The sequence below is a fragment of the Zootoca vivipara genome, chromosome 14, assembly GCF_963506605.1.
Source record: "Zootoca vivipara chromosome 14, rZooViv1.1, whole genome shotgun sequence".
Classification (NCBI taxonomy): Eukaryota; Metazoa; Chordata; class Lepidosauria; order Squamata; family Lacertidae; genus Zootoca; species Zootoca vivipara.
In genome coordinates, this window is record NC_083289.1 from 17,280,589 (window position 1) to 17,301,570 (window position 20,982).

The following is a 20,982-nucleotide window of genomic DNA, read 5'->3' on the forward strand; positions in this document are numbered from 1 at the left end:
TAAGAGCATATTATTATTCTGAGCGGAAAACTATTAAATGCACAGAACGCTTCCTGCCAATTGCGGAGTTTAATTGTGCTAGTCACAGTTCCAGAAATACCCAAGGAGGTTCCAATTAATGAACGGCATCCATTTTACAAAAGAAGAAGAAACAAGAGAATAAGTTAAGAAATGCCATTGGCTTTTCTGTTTGTCTTTTTTCCGCGTTATGAGAAAATGGAGCATGTATCTCCTTCTCCTTTAAGCAGGTGATAACAGAAACAAGCTTCTGTGGCAGTCAGAATTTAGCATGTAAAGTCATCCTTCACTGGGGACAAAAAGCTTTGCAACATTGTACCTTGTTGCTATTATCGCGTCATTACCTTTTCCTTAAAAAAAAAAAGTGCAAGCAATCAGAGATACACACTTCACACTTCAGTCTGAAAACCGGTCTCAATGAAGGCTGGCTGTTGAGACAAAGAGACACTGCCCCCCCCATCAGCCTGCCCTTCCTTGCCTGCTGTCTTATCTACAACCAGTTCAGGAAGTGGAACTGGTTGTCAGCTTCCTTAAGTCTCGGTGTTGCCCCTTGCAGAGCTCCATAGGAAGCTCTAGGAAGGAGGAAGGAGGCAAAATTAGAATGAACTGCCTCTGTCATTGGCTCTGGCGCCACCTACTGTTAGCCTCCCTGTCTTCTGCCCTATCAGTTCTAATCGGCAGGCACCAGCCACCATTGAAAGGTTTTGCTTTCGGCATGTGCCAAGGTGCCAACATTGACAAAATTGGGGGCACACATGTCTTTCCTGCCATTTCTATGGGGTAATAATTGGGGAACAGAAGCACACAGGTGCGGAAAAGGTGCGGGGGGGGGGAGATGTTGTGCAATGGTGTCTGCTGTGTAACCAATTTACCAAGACAAAATGGTGTATTGGTCAGAAAGCCACAGTTCCGTAACATAACAGGTCCTGTAGTATGAAAGGAGCTTTGGGAAAATAGGGCACAGGTGCTGGCATTGTTGTTGTTGTTTAGTCGTTTAGTCGTGTCCGACTCTTTGTGACCCCATGGACCAGAGCACGCCAGGCACTCCTGCCTTCCACTGATCCCACAGTTTGGTCAGACTCATGTTGGTGGCTTCGAGAACACTGTCCAACCATCTCGTCCTCTGTCGCCCCCTTCTCCTAGTGCCCTCCATCTTTCCCAGCATGAGGGTCTTTTCCAGGGTGTCTTCTCTTCTCACGAGGTGGCCAAAGTATTGGAGCCTCAGCTTCAGGATCTGTCCTTCCAGTGAGCACTCGGAGCTGATTTCCTTCAGAATTACAATCTGGGAAATGCCAAATTCCCCATGTCTGAATGCACTCCAATAATCTCACTTGGTAAAAGGCCAGCTTCATATATCTGTCAGTCAGCCTTTCATAGAGGAGGGGACTATTGGTGGCTACTTGCCACAATGGCTATGCTTCGAGGCAGCAGTGCTTCTAAATACTAGTTGCTCAAAACCATAGAAGGGGAGAATGCTCTTGCGCTTGAATCCTGCTGGTGAAATACCCACAGTGGTTGGTGATTGGAAGAACAGGATGCTGTTGGGCTATTGGCCTGATCCAGCAGGCTCTTCTTATAGTCTTGTATTATGTTCACTGAGATCATCATCTCAATCCTCATTTTATTTGTATGCTGCCTGTCCATAGTTAAAACAATGCTCCAGGCGGCTTAAAACATGACGAGATTTACATAATTACCAACATAACAAAAGTCATAAACAATAAATAAAACACATCAAAATGGAAAACAATTTCCGCATGAATCATAAAATCAAAAACTAAGAATACAGCATTAATATCAATCACAATTTTAAAATGACATTGATTAAAAAATAAATAAAAGCAATTTTAAAAACAAAACAAAAACTGAGCCCTCTCTGCCCAGCAGCAGCGGCAGCAGTCTTTTATGGAGCCTGTCAGGCCCCGCCCCAAGCCAGGTGGAGAGAAGCAGGGCAGGGCCCTTCAGGCTCCCAGCAGGTCAGGTGGGAGATGATCAGGTCTTGATGGCTCAGCTCAGCAGTCCGCCCCATCCGAGCTATTTCCCATAGTGGCCGACCAGCTTGTAGGGCATGCAGTTGAAGAAACTTAGCATACTTCAAGTTCAGAATTTGCTTTAATTCTCTTTCGTTAGTAGAATGCTTTTGTTCTTGCGAACTCTGCAGGGGCCTGTGTTGTCTGGAAGACATTTAAGTGTTGTAAGAAAATAATAATAATTGGAATGTGCATCACAAAACATCCTGTTCTTTCCCAATTACGCAAGTCACAGCTTAGGAGGTTGGGGGAAAAAACAGCTTTGCCTGGAGAGCTGTGTAACAGTTCCTTGATTTGCTGTGCACTCTTTAAAGGAGGCAATAGAATATAATAGCCTTAACAGCTGGTTGACTCTCTTTAAATTGATTCAAAAGGCAAGAAATCTTCACATTTTTGCAGGGTCGTTTCGAAAAGAGCCTAATTGATATGCTGCCTGAGTAATGAAAGGCTGTTCTGTTGCGCCACGAAACTTTGTCAGTCATCAATATTTAACCTGTGTTTTGTTACCTCCCACATCTGCTTTTACTGATAACTGATTTTCCCCAGGAAATAGATTGTGTCAGCCTGAATTTTGCATCCTTTAGGGGCAGTGGAGTGGGGAGAGAGGGGGAGTCCGGGATTTAGTAACTTTGCCAGATGCTATTCAGAAGCAAATTTATGCAACTGGAGTTTTGTTTAAGTTCTGAACTGCAGAGAAGAATGGCTGTGGAGTATTGAAATGGAACTACAAAACAGCATAGCTCGGGGACTTTTTTTTCCAGAACAAGGAGCAATGACGTTATCTGTTGGAGCACGGAGGTAATTGGCATGAGCTCCTTACTCTCTGGCAGGTGAATGAGGTGATAATCATGCTGTCAAGTTTGTTTGTGACATATTAGCCCAGAGGAAGTCAGAGGTTGAGGAACACGTGAAATGAATCAGATTTCTTCCTCATTCATTTCTTGACAGGCTAGTTCAAGGCTTCTACTTAGAGCCAAAGTAGCATTGTCACCTCTGTTATGCATGTGTGTGTGTGTGTGTGTGATTGATTGGGAGTGTGCTGTGTGGGGAATTTAAGGGCTGATTTTCAACCTTTAAAGCTTTATACAGCTTGGAATACCTATATTCCCCCATGTGAACCCGCCTAGTCATCTTGAAATAGAAGTACTGGCATTCCGCTGGCTCTTGGAGACGCACCTGTTCAAGGAGGCGTTCCCCTGAACCTCAACTTTCTGTTTTAACTAAGACATATTAAGAACACAAAAGGAGCCCTTCTGGATCAGACCAATGACCCATCTAATCCAACTCCCTGCTTTCATAGTGACCAGCAAGACAGCTATCATTATCTGAGGCCCTTCTCTGTGTGCCACCTCCAAGGGAAATCCAGAGGGTGATGATGAAAGAGCAGGCCTTTTCTGTGGTAGCTCCCCATCTATGGAATGCTTTCCCCAGCAATATGGGCTGGCTCATTAGGGCAAATGGGCCGCCCACCTCAGTCCTGATTTATCCACGGCCAACACTTTTCTTACAACCAGTCTCTCTCGCTCTCTGTATATATAATTTTTATTAAATTTTCTGTTTTACCATTTCAAATATTCATTTAAACCACCTTAAAATGTCCATGACTTCCCTTTTTCTCCTTCCATGGTTCATTTTTCATATCATAAATCCCTGCATATATTACATAAACTAAACCATTCAGTATGCCATTATTACATCCATCAAAACTTTTTTACACTGTTGAATTTATCTTAATGCTGCCAGTGTTTTCAAGTGACACAATTCTCCCCCATATATTCAATAAACTTTTTCCGAACTTCTTTAAACGTATGTTTTTTCTTGATCTCTTATTCTATATGTTAGGTCCGCAAGCTGCGCATGTTCCATCAGTTTAAGCTGCCATTCTTCTTTAGTTGGGACCTCGCTTGTTTTCCATTTTTGGGCTAACAAAACATGGGCCACAGTAGTGGCATGCATAAATAACCTTTTTTGACACCTGGGAATTTCCATCTGAATTATGCTCAACAAAAAGGACTCTGGTGGTGTTGGTTTTTTTGGAAAAGTACTTAATTTTTTTTTTTTCAATTCATTATGAATTATTTCCCAATACTCTTTTACCCTTTTGCAGGTCCACCACATATGAAAGAACGTACCCTCGACCTCATTGCATCTCCAGCACTTATCTGATTCAGTCTTATACATCTTAGCATCTTATACATCTACTTGAGTAGGCTTCTTTCAACCAGTCTCAAGGGTAGCTCTGTCTGCCTGTTTCTTCCACCTTCACTTCAGTGTTGCCCTCGCAAAACTCAGCAAGTGAATGGGGAGAAAACTAGGATTAGTTGGCTCGGCCTATCATTGGCTGTGGCACTATGTACCGTTGGGACCTCAACTTTCTGCCCCACCCGTCCCAATGGGCGCCATCCGCCATTGCTCCCCATAGAGGCCTACCTGGTATCAACTTTGCTATTGTTTCAGCCTCAGACGAAAACTTTGTTTTGCAGGACACATAGGCAGAACCAGTGATCAGATTTTTAAAAATATGTTTTAATACATTTGCCTCTCTTTATTGTCATGAATCACTTTGGGGTTTTTGTAGTGGGAAGCAGTGTACAAGTTTAATTTATTACATTAAGAATGTAAATGCAGGATGCGGGTGGCACTGTGGTCTTAACCACTGAACCTCTTGAGCTTGATCAGAAGGTCGGCAGTTTGAATCCTCGCAACTAGGCCACATTGGCCTAGACCAATAGCTTTTTCAAAAGTATTTTTATTAATAAAATCAGGAGTGTTTATTACACTCACAACACATTTGATATTTGCATAAAATAGCATTAGTTAGGACCGTTAACGACATGCCACTGTTCATTTGCTTTCAAGAGCTGCTTAGGAGCTTCCTTCCTGCAGTCAGATAATATTGCCCAGTCAAGGTCTCCCACTAGGCAGGAGATAATCTTCAGCTCCTCTATTTGCATAAATGCTAATGTTTGGCAGAAAGTGACATCAGAACTGACCACGGAAAGCCTTTAAAAATGCTCTGCCAGCAACTCTGGAGTAGACCAGAAAAAAAATTCCCTTTCCAGAAAGAGAGGAACATAGCATGGTGGCCACTGCTAACATCCCCAATCACAAATATAAATTACATCTAAATCAGGCATGGGCAACCTTGGCTCTCCAGATGCATTGGAACTGCAACTCCCACGATCCCTAGCTAACAGGCCCAGTGATCAGGAATCATGGGAGTTGTAGTTCCAAAACATCTGGAGAGCCAAGGTTGCCTATGCCTGATCTAAATGAAATAGTCAGAGGCCACTGTGATACCACTTTAATCTGTCCTGGCTTCCCCAAAGAATTATGGGAGCTGTAGTCTGCTGAGGGTGTTGAGTGCTGTCAGGAGACCTCACAGAGCTACAATTCCCAGAGTTCCCTGGGAAGATGGATTGATTTTTAGACCATTCTGGGAATTGTAGCTGTGAGGGGACACAGTTATAAAGTCACTGAAGGCCTCATCCACCATCCTCTCTGCCTTTCTTCATTTTCCCAGGTCTGCCATGTTGGCCTCAAGGGAACGTATTTGTTCCTGGACAGCCAGGAGCTCATTGCACCTCAGACAGACCCATGACTTCTGTTCCACACAGAGATAGTCATATACCCCTGCTGGCTTTCTGCTTGCACACTTGCTTTTGTACTTTCAGTTACTTCCTTGGTTTTGTTTGCCGTCTTAATCACGAATCCAACTTTATGATGAAAGCATTAGCACAGGCATCCCCAAACTTCGGCCCTCCAGATGTTTTGGACTACAATTCCCATCATCCCTGACCATTGGTCCTGTTAGCTAGGGATCATGGGAGTTGTAGGCCAAAACATCTGGACGGCCGCTGTTTGGGGATGCCTGCATTAGCAGTTCAATCATGCTGATTAGCTGACTGTACTTGATATTCCAAATCATAATTTCTGCATGCAAAACCCAGCTCACACTCTCTGCATACCTCATGGCAGTCAATTATACAGGGTATAAAACAACATTAATATCTTTTTGAAATTATACTTTCTCCCGAATCATTTGGCCCAGACATAATAAGCGATCATTTACTCGTGCATTGAACTTCTGCCTACAGTTGTCGTGGATCTCTCTCCTCCACCCCTGCCCTCCCCCCAGTTTTTATGCACATCGAACATATTTATTTCCAACAGCATGGCTCACTAACTAGTAACAATGATGTATTTCCCCCTTCCCCGTATATTTGTGCTTCATTCATCTCCTCCATCTCAAGAGAATGAGTCGTTCATCACATCCAAATAAGAAAGAGCTTAGCTGTTACTATTATTGCCGGCAACATTATGTAAAGAAACATAATGAAGTGTAAGCTGGGGTGGAACCAGAAGCACAGTACAGATACAGTGGGGAAAGTGTAACAGGCACATGCCAGGTTGAGAGGCTGGATTTGGCAATATCTGCCTCCAGGCTTAGCATCAGCTAGGGAAGGAGGAGAAGTTTGATTCAGTTTGCATTTAAAGGTGAGCCTACCTTGCTGGGACTTTTTGAAACAATGCATAAATCGAAACGCAGCCAGGCTTTGGAATTAGCACTTCTCTGAATCTCATCATGCAGTTCTGGGGGTAAGTAATGAGTACAAAAGTGAATATACTAAAGTGTGCATAAAAATGCATATGATAGTTAAGTTCACGTAAACATGCATTATCTTGGGGGGATTGCTTTGCAAAAATGTATATATTAAGCAAAACTGCATACAAACATGTGCATCTTTGGAGAAATTTGCACTGAGATGTTGATTAATTTTTCACGAGGGCTTTAAAACAATCAGAAACTGATGTGGAAATGTGAAGAACTGAACTGAAGACTGGCAAAATGATAAACTTAAGGAAACTGAAATGGACAGAGTCATCCATCCCTAGTATTCATCACATACCTGAAGGAGCATCTCCACCCCCATCATTCTGCCCGGACACTGAGATCCAGTGCCGAGGGCCTTCTGGCGGTTCCCTCACTGTGAGAAGCCAAGTTACAGGGAACCAGGCAGAGGGCCTTCTCGGTAGTGGCACCCGCCCTGTGGAATGCCCTCCCATCAGATGTCAAAGAGATAAACAACTATCTGACGTTTAGAAGACATCTGAAGGCAGCCCTGTTTAGGAAAGTTTTTAATGACTGATGTTTTAATGTATTTTTAATCTTTGTTGGAAGCTGCCCAGAGCAGCTGGGGAAACCCAGCCAGATGGGTGGGGTATAAATAATAAGCTGTTGTTGTTTCTTTGTGTTGTCCCTGGGGTGAGGCCTGTGCTGTGAACAAAAGCCTGGTGTGAGGAAGGAGCTGGGAACCAGGAGCCATGGGGACCAGTTAGTAGTCAGGCCTGAAGAATAAGTTATAACCACAGGGAAAGACAGGGTGAAAGAGTGAGCCACAGAAGGGGGAGGAGGCCAGGAACACACAAGGAGGACCTGGTTGCTCAAGCCAGGCTCAGCTGCAACAGGAAGTCCTTTTATACTGTTTCCTGTCCAATGGCCAGCCTGGTTGGGTGGCATTAGTCTAGGACCTGAAGGTACTTCACCGAGAGGTTTCCACCAGCAATTCAATAGAGAGTTGCTGTCAGGCGCTGGACTGAGGAGGAATGGTGGGGGCTGCCCCTGTCTCCTAAACCTTCCTGAGAATAGGAGGACAGTATAGATTTAGAACAGTGGTTTGCAGAAGGCCGTAGTTCAGAGGCTGCAGAGGGGGAAAGCTGGGAAATATTGGGAGAGCAGCAGGAAGAAGAAGCACTGGGGGAGAGACAGCTGACAGACTCTGTGTCCTTGGAAAGCATTCCTGACCCCCCCCCCTCCCAGGACCAGGTGGGCATTGAGGGTAGTAGAACAGAGAGCTCAGAGACAGAAAGCTCAGATTAATTGATGTAGGAGCGACGTTGAATAGGGGAGATGGGACTTTACTTGGAGCAATGCCATTATTAGGAAAGGCTGCCTTCCTTCGTTGTTCTCTGTGAATTATTGAATAAATTGCTTGGTAAGAACTTTTATTGTTTCTCTGATTCTGGGCTGCCCCTGTGGGAGCAATCTGATTCCCTGAAGCCTGACAGTTGCACAAGGATCCATCAGCTCCTGAAAGTGGCTAGAAACAGAATGGCACACCCTTTCCCTAACAATAATTTTACTATTTATACCCCACACACCTTACTGGGTTGCCCCAGCCACTTTGGGCAGCTTACAACATATATAAAAACATAATAAACAGAAAAACCAAGATGGCTTCCTCTAAATCAGGGATTTCCCTGGAAAAAAGGGACACTTGGAGGGTCTGGAATTGCAGGAAGTGGAAAGTAATCCTTCTCCCACTCATGTATTGATTTGTCCACACTTACATTTAAATGATGCACAGAGACAAATTGTTTCTTCCATGTTAGCCAACAGAACCTCCACGTTCAGATGCTGCTGTGGTCAAAAGCCAAGAAAGCCTATTGTCTTCCTGCCAAGCTTGTGGGCTAACTGGTCTCTGGTTGTCTCTGCCAAGCTTGTGGGCTAACTGGTCTCTAGTTGTCTACTGTGGGAAATGGGATACTGGACCAGATGAACATTTGGTCAGAGATCCACCAGGCATCTTCTTATGGCTCATTGCCTTGTTATCCTACACATTATTGCTCCTGCAACCTGGGAATAAATAGGCAAGGCAGAGGGATCAGATTGAAATAGGAGTCAAAACAATTCCAACTGAATTAAAAATCTGGGAAAAACATTCTGCACATTACAAGCCACACAAAATGGCCAGGCTGACAAAATTATTGTCCTGCCTGCACCCTGGAATAAATTTAGGGTTTCTCATAGGCATTTGGTTAGCCACTGTGGGAACATCAAAATGCCAAAAGAAAATGGAAGTTGCCTTTAGACCATTGGTCTATGTAGCTTAATACTGTTTACACTGAATAGCAGTGACCAGAGCAGTAGTGGCCCAGGCATACCTGCCAAGTCTCCCGCTGAAAAATGCAGGCTCAGCAGTGGTGTGGCACTGGAAGTTGCGTAGAAGCAACTTCCAGGCCGCTCTGCCCATGTGTAGGCACCGGAAGTCGCTTCTCCGCATGCCACCAAGATGGCCAGCGGGCATGCGGAGAAGCGACTTCTGGTGCCGCTCTGCCCTATTTCCGGTGCCCACACATGGGCAGAGCGGCACCCAAAATGGAGGCTCCCTGGCAGGTAGGAAATCCGGAGGATTTCCAGGATTTTTCTCCATTCGGGAGAACAGCAGGAAACGGATTAAAATCTGGGGGTTTCCTGCGTAAAACGGGATACTTGGCAGCTAAGGGCTCAGGGTTGCGGGGGTCAAAGACCCTTTACTATTTCTGCAGCCAGGTTTCAGCACGGTCCCTGTCTCCAGCACCCTAGAGCCATCCAATCAGCAACCATGGGGAACTTCTTAGCCCCAAAGATGTCTTCTCACCCTTTGTGCTGATTGGAGCCAATAAGAGTCTTGTGAACTGCCCTGAGACCTGCAGTTATGTTGTTGTTTAGTCGTTTAGTCGTGTCCGACTCTTCGTGACCCCATGGACCATAGCACTCCTGTCTTCCACTGCCTCCCGCAGTTTGGTCAAACTCAGGTTCGTAGCTTCGAAAACACTGTCCAACCATCTCATCCTCTGTCGTCCCCTTCTCCTAGTGCCCTCCATCTTTCCCAACATCAAGGTCTTTTCCAAGGATTCTTCTCTTCTCATGAGGTGGCCAAAGTATTGGAGCCTCAGCTTCAGGATCTGTCCTTCCAGTGAGCACTCAGGGCTGATTTCCTTCAGAATGGATAGGTTTGATCTTCTTGCAGTCCATGGGACTCTCAAGAGTCTCCTCCAGCACCATAATTCAAAAGCATCAATTCTTCAGCGATCAGCCTTCTTTATGGTCCAGCTCTCACTTCCATACATCACTACTGGGAAAACCATAGCTTTAACTATACGGACCTTTGTAGGCAAGGTGATGTCTCTGCTTTTTAAGCAGAGTTATAGGGTGGTATTAAGAATAAGAATAGTGAAAGCAGGTGAGTCAGCCATGGAGGATTAGCTCCTAGGCTCACTCTGGAGAAGGTGTGAGGGAAGAGCACTGAGGAGGAGCTGTTTGGTACACTCTAAAGCTAAGCATTCATGAGAACACAAGGTACTTCAGTTTCAAGAGAACAGGCTGCACGTTCTGCTATGTACAATGGAACTGCAAGGAAAGCACAACTTGAGCCACTCGGAAATAAGATATTGGAGCACTCCAAATCATTTGCCCATGTATGGGGACAGAAAATAATAGCTCTAGTTGAAGCACAGCCCATGGAGATCTGCATTGATCATTGTGATGCATCCCTAACTCTAATTACTGTGTAATCATAAGATTGTAAATCTTAGAAGGGGGCATGGCTGTGAGAGGATGTGGTTGTGAAGGGACTCTGGACTTCCAAATTTGTTGTGATACCATTGCCAGCGATTTCCCAGGATTCAAACAGTGTTCTCTCCCTTCCCCATGTGGAGACACCAGGGATTGAACCTGGGACCTTGTGCATTCAAAGCAGATGCTCTACCACTGAGCTACGGCTTCCTCACCAATGCTGGGAACAGAAAAGTAGACCTAGATCTGATCCAGCAGGGTTCTCCTAATGTCCTCGTGTTCATTCTTGTGCAGAAATTGATTCTGATTTTAGCCGGCAGCACTTCTGAAAGTTGCTTAGGGGCAAACAAACAAAAGATAAACAACACTGTAGTCTTTTATTGAATAGTGCTTCTGAAATAAATAAAAAAGGAGACACACTTTCAGACAGATTGTACATCTCCCAGTTATGCTCTTAGGGTATTGCCCTACTTTCCTTATCAAAGCACACATGAACATATTTTAATAGCTCTGAACTCTTTTGAAGTTCAGCGGTTGCTGATGCCCTTTTACTAGAGATATTGTGTACCTGCTGCTATTTGAGTTATCTCTTGATGATTAAGGGGTGGGTGGGAAGCAGTCAAAGTGCCTTAGCTAAGGAATTTTACAAACACCCCTGTTTTCTTGAGGGACCTTCATTAGTTCCAGACTTCTTGATTCAGTCTCCAAAGCCTTTTTGACACATCATTTATGCAGAAAACATTGACACGCTTCCTCGGTGCTTTGTGTTTTATAGATCAGTTCTTAAAGAACCCAGGCAGCAGCCTGGGGCTAAACAGTTGTATAATCTGCTGTTTACAGTATTAAAGAAGGGCTTTTTGAAAGTTGGTTTAACAACACCTACAGTTTTCTGCCGGACAAATTACCAGAGAAGAGAAGCCGTAGGGGAGATTCGATAGCAAAGACCCAAAGGGCTACCAAACAGAAGAGAACTGAAGACTTGTTCTCTTCTGGACTAGATCTAAGGGGACGGTGGATTTTGGTTTCTTTATTTATCTGTTACATTTAAATCCTACCTTTCTCTGATTTGCTCAAGGTCGTTTACATGGTTATACCCTTCCTCACAACAATGATGTGAGGTAGATTTGGCTGAGAGGCAGTGATGGGTCCAAACTCGCCCTGTGAACTTTACAGCCAAGTGGGGATTTGAACCCTGGTCTCCTAGGGCCTAGTCCAGGACCTGAAACACCAAACCATACTGGCTCTCTGGTTGAGCATTGATTGAATGTTAGGTGTGAGAAATGTATATGTTGTCTTCTCAGTTTGCTCCTAGAATCATAGAATCACTGCGACTGATACCAAGAATCACCAGCATGCTTACGATCCTGCAGAGTATTTGCAGTTTGCGTAACAGAACTCAGTAGCCCAGCATTTTGGCTAATCTACTTTTATTTACATATAATACACTCGGAGCATTCTGACTTAGCTCCTTCCTCTTTCTCATCAGACAGCAAAGAGAAAAAGAACAAAGGACAATAGTCCCACATTCCAGAATTCACAGCAGTACAAAACATCCTGTCTCCATCACTTCCTACACTGTGGAATGAAAACATACACTGTCATGTGATAGACAACAATCTCATGACTGTAAACACAGAGCAAGAATCCTAACACAAGCATGTTGTGCTTGGGCAGTAGGACTCACCCTTTCCCCTGCAGAAATAGGGGGTTGCGGACGGTGCTCATCTCGCTTTCAGGCCAAAGGAGCCGGCGTTTGTCCACAGACAGCTTTCCGGGTCATGTGGCCAGCATGGCTAAACCACTTCTGGCACAACGGGACACCGTGGCGGAAACCAGAGTGCACAAAAATGCCATTTACCTTCCCACCGCAGCGGTACCTATTTATCTACTTGCACTGGTGTGCTTTTGAACTGCTAGGTTGGCGGAAGCTGAGACAGAGCAACGGGAGCTCACTTCGTCACGGGGATTCGAACCGCCGACCTTCCGATCAGCAAGCCCAAGAGGCTCAGTGGTTTAGACCACAGTGCCACCCGCGTCCCAATGCCTGCAGAAATGCACACAGCCTACACAAAAAGATGCGACAGTGTTGATGAATCTCAATGAAGAACTACATGGCCAACAAGAGCAGGCACAGGACACATCAGAACGATGAGGGGAGAGCTGTCAATTTGGCAAGGCGACCCCTGTGGCCTCAGCCCAAGTCGAAACGATCCATTCTGCAGGCTTATTTTTATTTTTATTGCCTGCTTTGAAGAGCTGACATGCCTCCTAAATGAATGCGAATATATATATATATATATATATATATATATATATATATATATATATATATATGGATGGATTTGTAGGCAGGGCAGGTTTTCAAATTAGATCCTGGAACTAATAAACTGTTATTGTCTCATAATTATATCTGACGTGATGCGCTCCTCTCTTTTCCGAGAGGGGGGAAACTGGTGCTGCACCAAAAGCCAAAAGCAATGGGAGAGCACAGAATTAGCTCTTATCCTCCTGCCAGCAGATGCCAATCAGCCTTCCGTGTGCCACACGCCACTGCGGTTGTTTTCTTCGTCTCTTGCGCAAATAGCAGAGGTTGGAGATAAAGAGCCTTGCGTGAGATGTGGACTGTGGATATCTCCCTCTCTTGATGAGAGCTAGTTGCTTTCATTTCCTGCCACACTGGCAAAGGCCCAGGCCCAGGGCTGGTCATGCCAGGGGAGGGTCAGGGATTTGATTCAGTTGGCAGCAAAAGGTGAACCTTCCTAATTCTCAGCTCCTGAAATAATATGTGGACCGAAACAGAGCCGTCCTTTGAAATCTATGTGTCTCAGAATTTTGCAACACACTTCTCCAAGTTCAGTGTGCATAAATATGTATACGGCATATGAAAATGCGTTATATTAAAGTAGGGAAGGTTGCTTTTCAAGAATATGTATATTAGTATGATTTACATGTATATGGTTGTATTCAACTACAGTTGACCCTCAGCTTACGTTACCTTCGGGCAGGGGTGTAGCGAGGCGCCGCGACACCCGGGGCGGCAAATTGCCACGCACCTGGGGGGCGTCGCCGCTACGTAACGACACATGCAGCATTATGTGGTGGGGTATCGCCGCCCCCGCACCTCCAAAGCCGCGCGCCTCCAGCTACAAACTCCGGATAGAAAGCCCACCATGTTGAGCGGGCTTTCTACCTGGAGTTTTGTAGCTGGAGGCACACGGCTTTGGAGGCGCGGGGGCGGCGGCGATACCCCACCATGTAACACGCATGCGCAACACCCCCACCCCGCGATTTCAATCTGCGTGGTGCAGCGCGGGGGGGTGCCACTTGGCGCCCCCACCCCCACGACTCCCAAGCTGAGCATCCAGCCTACCAGTAAAAAGTCCGCTTGACGCGATGCTGGAGGCTCGGCTTGGGAGTCGCGGGGGTGGGGGCGCCAAGTGGCACCCCCCCCGAGTGGAACCTGGGGCATACCACCCCCATCACCCCCCCCATTGCGATGCCCCTGCCTTCGGGTAACGTAACTTTCAGTTTGTGAAAGTGTATACTTCCTGGTTTCGCCATGCGCCCATGCGCAAAAGTGCTCTGCACCCCCCATGTGTGCAGCAGCTCTCTATCGCTCCGTGAGCATGTGCAGAAGCAGCACCTCATGTTGCAGACTTATGGGGGTACGTAAGGACCTCCAGAACGAATTAAGTTCGTATCCGGAGGGTCCACTGTAAGTCCTATTCAGAGACCCATTGAACCTGTTAGTGGTGTCAATTAACTTCAATGGGTCTACCCTGAGTAGGACTGGTATTGAATACTACCCCTATCCTGCTCTTCCTCCCAAAGGTTTTTAATGTTTGATGTTTTAATATTTTAATAAGTTCTGAGGATGGCAGATACAAAAATGTTAAAGCAATACAATTAAAAACACACATTTTAAAGGTATGGGTAGACAGGAATGTTTGTTTTAATTATTGTGAGCGGCCTTCAGCTCCGGTTCGGGAGGTAAGGTAGAATGTAAGTCAGTAAACAAACTAACAAATAAATACAATTTAAATTCTCCCTGAAAGTTAATAATAAGAGGCGACAGCTGCACCTCACTAGGAAAGGCATTCCAGAAATTGTGATGTTGCATGCAAAAAACATATATATTTCATTTGGAAGGGAACATGAAGGTCATAGCTGCCAAGTTATCCCTTATTTTAAGGGATTTTCCCTTATGCTGAATAGGCTTCCTCGCGAGAAAAGGGAAAACTTGGAAGCTATGATGAAGGTCGTTTTGCCACCTGATGTGCTGGACATGAATTTGCAAAATCTACCTTGGGCAAGGTGTGCTCTAAACTTATTGTCTTCGGAATTATCATTCAAAACTGATGTTTTCAAAGGTGGCAAATTAATTGAATTCCAAATCTTTGTCGTCTCTTTCTCTCTCATTCTTATTGTTTCAGCACTAATTTAGATAAACGAAGCTGAGCTTTGCTTTCCAATCATGCAGGAAATTGAAGCTTAACATTCACGCAAGGGCACCTGAACAATACTAGGATGGAATGGGACGTCGACTAACCCCCTTTTCTCCACTTACTTTGAATAGCGGACCTGCCTGACCTCTCACAGTGTGCCATCGAAAAGTTCAAAAGGGAGCTACAACTGAAATGAGACATGGCTCTTTGAGAAACACAGATCTCAAGTGCTTCCTGTGAAGGTTGGGCTTTCGGCTACTAAGGACCTCCATAGCCAATTCCTGGTCAACTACTTTAGCCAAAACATGGAAAATTGGGCACTGACATATAATTGCCAAGATCTAAGTGAACAAGAAATCCATTCCCACCCCCCAAAAAGACATTGCCATGATGTCCTTCAGGAACAGATGGAACTGTATCATCTGTCAATGGGATGTGGATTAAGTTTTTAAAAAATAATCCCTCAATTTCTCCTATTTTACTGGAAGCAGCCAGGAAAAGGAGGATGCTAGCTTGCATATGAAAAGAATCAAGTACATTGTCCATATTCTCAGATGTCAATAATTTCAGCCCATCCAATAAAAAGTTCCCCAGGCACTTCTGCCGTTGACTTGGATAGAGTAATAGAATCAATATTAGTATGCATGTGAGAAATAATTTATCCCCTTGATTATTTTGGTTGCCCTTTTCCGAACCTCTAAGCTAGCCTCCTGCTCTCAGGATTGTTGTTCCACCACCATTGTGTGAAGTCAGTGCTTTTTTTCTGGGGGGACGCATACCCCTAAACATTTTGTGAATCATTGAGGGGCAGTATTTCAATATGAATAGGGAAATGAGAGTAGCCCTAAACATTTTTTCTAGAAAAAAAGCACTGGTGGAAATAAAATTCAACTGCCAGTTCTGTCAGATTCTGTACACAGAAATACAGTCATACCTCTCGAACGGAATCTGTTCTGGAAGTCCGTTTGACTTCTGAAAACGTTGAAAACCCAAGGCACGGCTTCCGATTGGCTGCAGGAGCTTCCTGCACTCAATCGGAAGCCACAGAAGCCGCGTCAGACGTTTGGCTTCCAAAAAAACCGTTTGCAAACTGGAACACTCACTTCCGGGTTTGTGGCGTTCAGGAGTCAAAACATTTGAGTCACAAGGCATTCCAGAACCAAGGTACGACTGTAGAATGTAGCACTTTCCCTTCACCTCAGGTGGCAAAATTTCCCTGGAGTGTCTTGATCCATACCAAAATGGCTTCTGCCCAGCGCAGAGGAATGAGTCTGCTTTGAATACCCTGGTAGACAACTAATCTGCTTATTCGAAGGGCTGCCTGCGCCATTGTGGACTTGCCCCTGACTTAGACTACAGGCCACACTTGGTTGATGGGAACTAAGCCTTCTTTGTGGTGCATTTCCCTCCTCAGGGATGTAGTGTTGACCCCATCAATCATGGCTTTCAAAAGGGCTTTGAAGGATTATCTGTTTCATGTCTTCAAACTAACATGATTTGATTGGCTATGTTTGTTGTATTGATCCAAGTTTGCCTTGAGATCCTTCAGGTGGAAGGTGATTAATACATAAATGAATATCAACCACAGTTTTCCTTCTCATCTTTTCTTCAGCTGTTCTGAAGAACAGCTACATATTTCCTACATTTCCTACAAATGAATGCAGGGCTGCCGCCTTGCCCCTGCGATTGAGTTTCTTATAGTCCTTTTTTTTTATTTCAAACATTACAGAGAGATGGTCTAGAACCCAGCCTCTTGCATAATGGCATTGTCCTGAGTGAATACCCCCCCATCTCTCCCATTTCCTCGTTCTTCATCATCACCACCTCCTCTACGGGTGCTGCTAAGTGCCCTTTGTCTTCAAGTTCTTTGCTCTCCTTCTTTTAACGCTCACTGGGTTCTGGGAGATGGTGGGTCTGGAATGACAAGGTGTCAGTAATGTGGCCCCCCAGAGTGCAGCGGAAGAGTCAGCCTCAGAAACTGAGCTGAGCGAGCAAGGGACTGACTCTGCAGATGAGAGCTGTCTGTCAGAGTTTAGAGAGGACAGCCTGGCCCTCCTCCTTCCCAGGGAAGACACGGTTAACTCCCAAGGAGAGGAAGAGTTGGAAGTCGGCCAAAGCCTTGCCAGGCAACCAGCAGATAAACCAGAGTCGGACGCTGTGTCTTCTGTGGAAGAGACAGACCAGCTGTTCAGGAGACTGGAGAAGCTTAGAGAACAACGGAAGGGAAGGAGAAGAAAGGCGAGATTTTTTGCTTTCTTCCTGTTGGGGGAGGGACAATGAGTCAGACTGAGCAATTACTGTTAATGAGAGCATGCAGAATGCCATGCTCGGGATGTGTTTTTCTTGTAAATAAACTTACATAAAACTGACGGAGAGTCCTTGCTGCTTATCAGGCTGCCTGCCTGCCTGTCTGCCTGCCTGCCAGAGATCGTTATACAATGTGTTAGCCAGCTGCTGTTCCGGCTTTGCCTGCTCCTCCTCTCCCATTATCTTCCAACTTTCCCCCCTCATCTGCCTCTGAGCTGTGACCTCTTGCAACCCACTGTTGTAAATCTATACTGTCTTCCTCTTCCTCCTCCCTGGAAGGGTCAGGATGGGGAGGCGGCCTCCACCATTCCTCCTCCTGTGCCCAGCCCCTGACATCACCCCCTCTCCAGTGTCCTCCTCCACTGCCCAGTCCCTGACAGGTGTGCCAGTGTGGCCAACACAGATCTTTGGTGGGCCCCGGCCCTTCCATCAGAAAATGGTGGGGTTGTGACCCCCCGTCCCCAAACTCAGTGCCTACGAATGAATGTACGGACATACTACCTCTAAACTTGAGGCCCAGCTGTTTACCCTCCAGCTTCCTCTTCCCTGATGCTACTGCATTAGCACCCTTGTCCCTAAGCTGTCACCAGTGTGGTCTGCTTGACAGTTCACGGTACCTTTTTGGATGTTGTGGAGACACCACAGATCTGAGATGAATAACAAATCGCCTTTCTGAGGCAAATTAATATCTTGTCATCTCAACGGATGCCTTAGGGAGCATCTCTTTCCCCCACCCCCTCACCCCCGGAAGTCTGAATGGCTATATTTCATGACAGGATTCTGAGAAGGCAAGTCAAGAGCTGCTGTTAACACTCCTGCGTCCCAGTAGCAAGGGCGGGTGTGGGGGCAAGCGGGGGTTGACCTGTAGCTAGGGATGGAGGAGAAATTCAACCCAGTTTGCATTTAGATGGCAAATCAACTGAACCCACACTTCCCGAAACGGCATGGAAACTGAAACACTGAAATATCCTTCAAAATCCACACTCCTCTGAGTTTGGTAATGCAGTTCTCGAGTGCTCTGTACAAAAATGCATGTGCTGCACGTTGCCCAGAAATGAGCAGTAGACTCGCCCAACGTTCCGCTATATTTCTGGGAAGGGCTTTTACTGCATGTGAAAGCTCAAATATAATCTGGAATTTAATGGGTAGTGAAGAAACTCGAATAAACTGCTCCGTAAATACAGCCTAACTCTAGTTTTGTCACCGTCCTCCTTGCTGAGTTGAACAAGAGGGACTGAGGAGGAGGAAGCTGAAAAGCAGTGCCATCCTGTGGGCTGTTTGCAAGAAGGAAAGTGGGCTGAGGGAGAACTGAGATAGGTGGGGCCGTGCCCCCATTTACCCATATGGGCCAGCCTCCATTGTGTAAGTTGTGAATACATCCAGATCTGTATCTAATGTTCTCTGTATTTGTATACCCGATGTTCTGTATACTTCTCACATTCAGTTTGCCAGCATTTATTCCCAGGGGAAGGGACACCCCCCGTTTCCTTTTATTCCATTCCTTAGGATGTCACTCCAAAGTCCTTGTGCCCTTGCCCAATGTCCTTTGCAGCTCCTAACGTTGCCTCCCTGCCTCGCCAAACACAAGCCAAATTCTTTCCAGGACACAGATGCTGCAAATGAAAGACTGACACCTTGATGCACCAGTAGTAAACCAATGTTCCTACTGCTTGCGTTTAAATTAGCCCATGTGTCCTTTGGGCTAGCTTGTAGAAAGTCTGCATTTGACACATATGGGGAAGGGTGGGCTTACGTTGCAGCCTTGTCTCCCAAATATAGGAGATGGAAAATTGACTTTCAGACGGCAGCTCTCCTATGGCTGGGTTCCACAGCCTGAACAGGCAAGCTTTGGAAGGACGAAGTCAGCAAACATCTGCTGTTCTGGAGGGGGCATTTCAGCTCATGTGCTCTCAGACAGTTATGGCTCTGAGCAGCAAGCTGCTGATGCTCTCAAACAGCATTTATGGGCAGAACATGGAAAGCAGAATAACATCATTTGCCGTCAACAGCAGCAGCACCAGGAGCTCTCATAATACAGAGATGACTGCAATGAAAACATTTGGCTCCTTTTGCCCCACGAATAAAAAGTTGTTTTCACTATTGCATTGGGAGGTAATACGGTCCCTGCTTGCAACTCTACATCTGGGCTTCCTCACTTGAATATGCAGGAAAATAAGAAGCTGCCTTATACCATCAGGTCATTGACCCTCAGGCTCAGGACTGGCAACTTTGACTGGCAGCAGCACTGCAGGGTTTCAGAGAGGGAGTCTTTCCCATGAATTGAATCTGGGACCTTCTGCTTGCAAAACAGTTGTTGTTCCACTGAGCTTACAACCCTGCCTGGAGCTTAGTGGCAGAGCACAGTTTCCAAATAAGGGATTGGTAATTTCCCCCACATGCTGCCTTTTCATGCAAGGAAGCCTCCCTCATCACACACGACGGGAAATGTTCACACACACCCATTCTGCCCACATGCAACCTCAAATGGTAGTGCCCAGGCAGCTCACGAGACCCCTCCCCTGCTGTGGTTTGCAGGACCTGGGTTCCTGAAGCGTTGCTATAGGATGAGTGCCAAAGGATGGGCAATTAAGGATGGGCTGTGCCTGCAACTCTGGCTTCTAATTTGTTTTTTGTCTCCTCTTGCTCAAGAATCCTGTGAGTTTGTAGCAAGGCAGAGGGCAAAATCAGGTGAAGGATTATTCAGGCACCTCCTCATGTGCTCACACTTGGCCAGGCCTTGTGAATTTCACCTTGGCCCTCTCGTCTGTTGCTCACACATTATGGATGATCAGCAGATTGCCGGAGCACCAGGGGAATGGTGTGTGTGTGTGTGTTTATGCTGTGCTCTGTGGTCTTCCTTTGATCCACAGTACAGCTTTTATAATTACCTGGCCTCTTAGATGCAATCTTTTATATTCATTTTCTCATTTAAGAAAGGGGGGGAAGGAGAAGAATGTCACTGGTCAGAGACATGGGATGAGGGACCACGTTTATTCAGTTCACATTTAAAGGCAAATTCACCTAATTTGCGATTTCCATAGCAATAGGCGAACCAAAACATAGCTATCTTTCAAAATGTACACTTATATGAATTAGTTTATTGAGCCAAGTAATGTGTACAAAAATGCATCTGCTAACATAAAGTATACATTTAAATGCATATATTTGTGAAAATAATATACAAGGGTGCGTTATATTAGTGGAAAAATGGTTTGCAACAATGTACATGTTTGCAAAATTGCATATGAACGTGTATGCAGTAGTAGAAATTTGCACAAATTTTGACGAGAACTTTTTGTAATTGCAAACTGATGTGGAAATGTGGAGGGTTGAACTTAAGGATGGAAGAAAAATGACAGAGAGAAACTTAAATTAACAGATTTGCCCATCCCTATATAATGCAACGGAATATTATGAGATGAAGCAGTTCATATTATGATGAGCTAGGTAATTATGAACCTTGACAGCCTCACCCCCCAAAGTATTTACTTACTAACTGCTAGGATCTAAGTCTTTATAGGCGAAATCTTCTCTTCTTGTTATGATTTTGTTTAATTTGTCATAATCAAAACACAAAGCAGAGCACCCTCTCCCTTCCTAAAAAAGGAGGAGGAAATAATTGCAATTACCCTCCCTGTTTGCTCACTTTAATTTTGGTTCATTTAGCATAAAAGCAAGCAGGCAAGCAAGCAAGCAAATGAACAAACAAACAACAAGCAATTTCTTCTGAGGCATGGAGTTCAAGCATATAATTTTTCAATGGGGCCATTGCAGTAGGATGGAGTCAGTCTCCCAACAGCATACCTGCCTGGATTGGGAAGGAGAAAGGTGGCAGCAAGGTTAG

General features: G+C 45.3%; 1 non-coding gene across 1 annotated transcript; it reads right to left on the reverse strand.

Annotated features, from left to right (window-relative positions):
• Positions 1-10,524: 10,524 nt before the first annotated feature.
• TRNAS-UGA (transfer RNA serine (anticodon UGA)) lies at positions 10,525-10,597 on the reverse strand. The gene has a single exon. It is a non-coding gene; the product is annotated as a tRNA-Ser (tRNA).
• Between the last annotated feature and the right edge of the window lie 10,385 nt (positions 10,598-20,982).